We start from the raw sequence: 6,977 nt of genomic DNA on the forward strand, positions 1-6,977 counted from the left end.
AAGAACTGTTGTTGGTGACTGACGTTTCGACAACCTGAACGGAAGTCGTCTTCAGAGTCAAGTGAATGGTCTTTGTCAGTCGATGATGTTATAAGTCTGGTCCGTTGAACGTGATTGGTCAGTATAGCCATCATGGTATTGGCTGAAAGACTCGTGTGAAGTTTGTCATCAGTCATTGGTGGGTTTCGATCCGTCTATTGTTAGTCAAATAGGTCGGTTTTTGGTCCGTGTATTGTTAAGTCGGTCTGTTAGAAGTCCGTTTGTCGGTTTCGTTTCCGTCATGGATAAGTCGTTTGTAAGGCGCCGGTAGTTGTTGACATCTGTTAAGAGGCGTTTGTTCTAGGTTAGTGTACCAGCTTTCCAGAGTCAGTCGTTGAAAATAGTTTGTATTGTAGGTTAAGCACTGAGCAGAGTCCCAGTCGATGCTGTGGTTTGTCAGTTGATGATGTACAGCAATGTAATTGTTGGCATCACCATTTATTTATTTATTTATTATTTATTAAGCTTCGGCCTACTATTACACATAAAGAAAAAAAACAAAAAACAAAAACAAAAAAAACAAACAAAAAACAAAATGGCCAGGGGAGCCGCTACAGCTTAGCCAATTACAGCGGCCCCCTTAGATATAATTAAGAGACAAAATTATACAATCTATATAAATCTAAATCTAGTAAAGGGAGCTTAAAAGCAGCAATGCGGTGGGCGCGTTAAGGTCTTAGCGGTATTGTTAAGGTTTCTGCCAGTCTCACCAATGTAGGAAGCCTGGCAATCAGAGCATTTGATCTTGTAAACTGCTCCCTGTCTGTTGTTAGGTTCGTCTCTGTCTTTCACGTTGGTCAGTAAGTGTCGTAACGTAGTAGTAGGTTTGTGGGCTTCACGAATGTTGTAGGGCTGTAGGATCCGTGAGATGGTCTCAGAAGTGCCCTTAATGTAAGGTATAGTCACTGTAGTAACAGGTGTGGGGTTCCTGTTCGAAGCGTCAGCTTCAGTAGTTCGGTAAATGTTTCGTCTAATAAAGTCAGCGTTGTAGTTGTTTTTGTGAAAAACACGTTCAAGGTATCTGTTTTCGTCACGTAAGCTTTCCGGTGTGTCACAAACTAGTTGCGTTCGTCTCGCCAAAGTGTTTATAGTCGTGGCTTTGTGTGAAGTCGGGTTGTAGGATGATTCGTCAAGTAATCTGTCGATATGCGTCGGTTTTCTGTAGACTGTCGTTCGTAGTTCGTTGTTGTCGCGGCTTACCAAACAGTCTAGAAAAGGAAGTTTTCCATTTTCTTCGATCTCTTTAGTAAACTGGATGTCGGCGTTCTGTTCGTTTAGGTGGTCGTGAAATCGTCAATTTGGTCTTTGTGAACGGCGGTAAAGGTGTCGTCAACGTAGCGTAACCAAAGCGGTATCGTTTGTCGGCAAGTTGAAAGGGCGCATTCCTCTACATGTTGCACCACAATTTCTGCGACAACAACAGAAACAGGCGACCCCATTGCTGTTCCATGCAACTGTTTGTAGTGTTTACCGTTGTGCTGAAAGTACGTCGATGTAAGGCAAAGGTTCAGTAAGTCCATGATGTCTTCTGTCGGTAACGGTAGTTTAACAGTACATTGTTTTATAGCGGTCTCAGTACACTGTAATGCCAATTGAAGTGGAATACTGGTGAACAGTGATTTCACATCAAAAGACACAAGTTTGTAGTCGTCAGGTATCTGTACTGTCTTAATAGCGTCAATAAAGTTCTCCGTAGATTGTAGTTTGCGTCTTGATTCGTCAGTAAGGGGTTGCAGTATGGTCGTCAAGTACTTAGACAGTTGATACGTAGGGGACCCACAGAATGACATTATAGGTCGCATCGGTATACCAGGTTTGTGCAGTCTCGGTAGTCCATAAAGTTTCGGTGGTTGAGGTACTGAGCACCTCAGTCGATAGTAGGACAATGTAACATTCGAATTTTCGTCGTCACGATTTATCTATTAGACAACCCGTAACTGAAATATATATTTATTATTTTTATTCTATTTTGTGGGGTGGTCCGTAGAGGGGGTCCCTAGGGGTAGTATGTGGACCGCTCCATAGGTAGTCCGCGGACCCGGTCCGTAGTCGGGGGTCAGTGTTTTCGGGTTACCCGAACAATTATTTTCACCGCGTAACTTCTATTTCATTAACGTTTGAACCAACGTACCAACGTACCAACGTACCAACGTACCAACGTTTGAATTCAAGATACGGCTGCTTTTTGGGCGCAGTTCTTACTGCTTTCCCGTTTTTCTCAGTGGATGGAGGCTTCCGTCGTGTTATCTTGCAGTGACGCTTTCTCAGCTTGTTGTAATCTTCGCTAATGAGTCTGCTATTAACCAACCATCAATGATGTCCTGCACTGTACTTTTACTCGTTATTTGTGTTGACTTTGGGTCTACTGGAGAATCTGCGCTTCTGCACTTGGCCCTCGACAAAAATTGCAGGGCAAATTATATGCGAAATCGGGTGAACGTCAAAACTATAGCACAGGTGAGGGAAAAATAGCACTATTGTCAGACTTAACTTCTCAGTTGTTGGCAATTTTGGAATCCAGTCGATTCGCCAAAAAACGTCGATTCGTCTTCATGGTCTTAGCTTTTTCGCCGATCAAAAAGTATAACCACGATGGAAAAATTTCGTTGACAATTTAATATCTCTGTTTTCGCCCAAACGTAATTTCGACAAAGACTACTAAAATGCGTGGTTATATCTACGAATCAACATTTTGGAATATCGAATCATCCTGTTCGCTAGAAGCTTACTCTTACCTGCGTTTGGTAGGCTTGAATTTAATAATATTTCAATTTTCATAGCTAAGTAGAATTCCAAAAAAATATTGAATTTTTAAATTGGGAAGACTTCCACCAATAAGCATCACGTCGAACATCATTAGTTATACATTCGTGAGGAAAATATTTATATCTCGGCTGTCTACATGTTCAGGATATTAAATTGACAGTGCTTGCAATATCTTTCTTTCCAGAGGTCAGTTACAACCAACTGCGAATGTCAACGCTGTTCATTTCAGGTAAGCAATAACAAACAGTTCATATGAACGGTTAAGTAGGTAAGCACAAAGAAGGTTTTTTTTTATGCAGGAGATAGGAAATCGAAGACAGCAAAAGCTAGCAAAAGAACAAAACTCTGAGGAATGGAGAAAAGAGGGGATTGCAGAAAAAGAAAAAGCGGAAAAATCGGAAGGTAAAATGTCAATGTATGAATGAAATTACATTAAATAACAAAAGGGTTTAAAAGAAATAACAACTAGAAATAACTATGTACTCATTCAAAAAAAACTTAACTGTCCAAAAATTGATACTTCACAAAAGATGATAGCCTACTTCACCCAGAAGGTCCTATAGTAGCAGGAGCAAGCAGTAGTACAGAAACAGGTGAGACAGAGTGGATAGAAAGCAATAAAAAACAGTACACATGAACGGTTCAAATGCGTGAGCTAAAAGAAGGGTTTATCATGCAGGAGATACGAAATCACAGGCCATAAAAGAACAAAACTCAGAGGAATGGAAAAAAAAAAATAGGAAATTCCCAGGGAGTATGCAGAAATGGAAGAATCAGAAAATTCACATGGTGAAAAAAATGAATTAATTAAACCAGATAAAATAACGAAAAGGAGTAAAATCACGGACAACTAAACATAACTAGGTACTAATTACAAACAAACGTAAATGTAACAAAAATTTGTGATAATAGGGTTTTGGCCTGGGAAAGCACTTCTGTAAAAACCTGGGGAAACTCTCTTGCTGCGGGGATTAGTACCGGATCTGTTACAGGGAATTATCTTCAGAGACGTCAACAGCACTCAGAACTTAGGTCCAACGATATCGTTTTAATCCTAGAGCACAACCAGAATGCAACCGGAACGTAACCGGAATGCAACCAGAATGTAACCGGAATGCAGCCAGAATGTAACCAAAGAATATTTTACAAGGCACGACTATTTAAGCCGAAAGCACAATTCTAAAGGATTACGTAAAGCTATTAAAAAGTCTTAACTAAACATTATCTAATACATTTCAGAAAGCTCGATTGGTTATAACGGAATTCAACGTTTACAAGATTAATAACTTTCAAAACATTACAGGTCGATAACAGTTTAACAAAAGACTATTGCAGGTAGTAATTACAGTTCAACGCTTATTACAGTTATGATCCTACAACAAACTAGCAGGTGTTTGTTACGGTTAATGAACTGGAACAGTAACCTGTAACTTAGAAATGCAAAACGAAATAAAACAAATATATCTATGTTGGATTTCCATATTTTCTGAAAGGGAAAGCGAATATGTAAAACATACTTAATTATCTAATTTTCTCTCCTCACAAATTTTCCTTGACAGAAGATGATAGCGATGTTTCCACAGAAATTCCCATGATAAAAGGACAAAGCATTAGTATGAAAACAGGTGAAATAAATTGCATACATAAAAAGAAAAAGAAAAAGCAATGAAGTTAAGGAGAAAAATAATAATGAGTAAAGAAGGAGTGAAAATGCGAATAGAGGTTAGAAGCATTACTAATTAAAAGCGAATATGGATTGAATTAAGGTAAAATATATTTGTTAAAAATACTTAAGTTTTAAAAAAGATGTTATTTAATTAAATTACTGAACAGCGGAAGCTGTATAACCCTTATGTACGGAGAAAGCCCCTATGAAAATTAGTAGTAGTTTAGATACAAAAGGAGCACCATTTAGCATTACAGCGGAGGACAAAATACCTAAGAGGAAAAAGAGCACGAAAAAAGCTGTAAAAAGAACAGCAAGAATAACTGTGTGCGACATATGCGGCACAAAAACAAAGTCAGGACACGTGAAGTGTAACAAATGCGGACAATGGAAGCACATAAAGTGCGTTGGAATAACTGTAAGAGAAGCAAAAGCAGACGGATACAAATGCCGAAATTGTAAATAGAACAGCTATAGAAAATAGGAAACTGTAAAGCGAAAATGAACAAGTAAGATAAAAAGAAAAATAATTTAATGTGATATTCACATTAGAAGTTATCAAAAAAAATGAAGAACGTGGCCTGTGGCAAGACAAAGGAATCAGATGCTTTAGCCGGGAGAGTAATAATTAACTACGTTAACTTAGAGCTTTGTTATGGTTTAAATAATAGTATATATACATATATCAAAAAAAGGTTTCGTAAAAGAAGGGTATTAATCGTTAATATGAACGTAAGACCGTGGAGTGAGCAAGTTATGATGGGGTGAAATTGTGGTAGAGTTGGGTGGAGTTAAGTTGAATTGACTGGAGGTGTAGTAGAGTTAAGCCGACATGAAAAGGTGTACTAGAAGTGAAATGAGGTTGTTTGTGATGTGGGTAGTTTGGTTTTCAGTAGAGTTGCGATGGTTTAGGAGAGTTAAATAGACTACGGTAGAGTTGGAAAGAGTTTGGTACAGTTGAGAGGAATTGAGAAGGTAAAGTAACTTTGGGTGATGATTTCAAAAGCTGCGACAGGTGCGATTCGAGAAAAAACTTTTAGAGGGGCGATAAAAAAGGGATTTTCCTATATACTAAAGGCAAATGAACTAAGAAAGCATAAGAAAAACTGGTGAAGTTCCCTTTTTTTCCTCTGTGGGTCTAGTAAGTGAAAAAAGGGCACCTTTTAGTTGGGAAAGTTTTGCAGGGCCACATTGTGATACAATAAAGAGGGAGTTTTGTTAGTGGAGTAACCAAAAAAGTTTAAAAAAAGCTTTCCTCCAAGTACTTACATATACACTTTCACGTTGAGCTGTAGGAGGGCCCTAAAAGAGCCCTGAAAGACGGAGGTTTCTATATACGAAAGGTAGTCGAGATAGTCTATCCAATTTCGTGCCAGGTATATTTCTGTTTCTTCAAAGATGAAGAGATTGCAAAGTCGCCCTACCCGTCATCGAAAATCTAGAATCAACACAGTAAACTTTTGTTTAGCGTGGGCGCAATCTGGTTGGTTCTAAAAACCGTTTGCATTTCGACTGGAAACTGAGAGAGGTGCGCTGGCTGATCGAAGCACACAGGTTGTAATTAGAAGACATGAAATTCTATAATTGATTAAATTTGGAATTAATGTGGTTACGTCTGGTGAAATAGAGCCCACTAAAGTAACTGGACATTTCCTGAGCAAGAAATAAATTCAAAATGCTGTTCTTTCTGAATACAAACATCCCTATAATGTCGGACCATGTCGGTTAGAATTTTTTTGTCGCTAGTGGGTAATGTTTTGCTCGTTTTGTCGGTAGTCAGTAATATTTTTCGCCCTTTGTCGCTAGTCGGTTAACCCCATTCAGACCCTCCGAAAACCTACACAGTTGCCACCACGTGGTAAATATCAGCTGAAAAATGTCACTTCCAAAATGAAGGTTCAGAGCGGTGAAGATATCTTAGCTGACCTGTTTGTTATTTACAGCAAGCAGTTGTTCTGTCAGTAATGTCGTTCACTTCAAGGGAAGATTGCTAGATTGATATTTTTTTGTCAAACTGCTTTCCCTAAAAGGAAGTGAAATGGCATTTTTTACTATTAATAATAATAAGTAACAGAAATGGAAACCGATGGTGAGAAGTAATAGCGTGGTAATTTTAAGGATACAAAGTTTTCCTTGCGTTTTCAACCTTTTTCTGATGATGTCCGACCGCATAATTTGTTTTGTCCGGCCAACACTTTCTAACCGGTCAAGACTTTAAGAGTTAAAATTATAATCAATTCTTTCTTTTGAGTTACTATTCAATAAACGTTGTAAAGATTCAGACTCTGTTTTGCTTATAACAATTTAATGACATTACTGTGCAGTATAACCCCTTATCCCCCCCGACTTCTCATTAATACTTGACCACGTGATACCGCGTACCCCCTATCCCCCATCCTCTCATTGGTTGTTAACTACGCGACATTGTTTATTGTTTTGTGAATACCCGTTTATAAGTCGATCGGTCTTGATAGAATTCATTTTACTTGTGACAACGTTCAGCACA

Source organism: Orbicella faveolata, unplaced genomic scaffold, assembly GCF_042242905.1.
Source record: "Orbicella faveolata isolate gen_17 unplaced genomic scaffold, um_ofav_v1 contig_46, whole genome shotgun sequence".
Taxonomy (NCBI): domain Eukaryota; kingdom Metazoa; phylum Cnidaria; class Anthozoa; order Scleractinia; family Merulinidae; genus Orbicella; species Orbicella faveolata.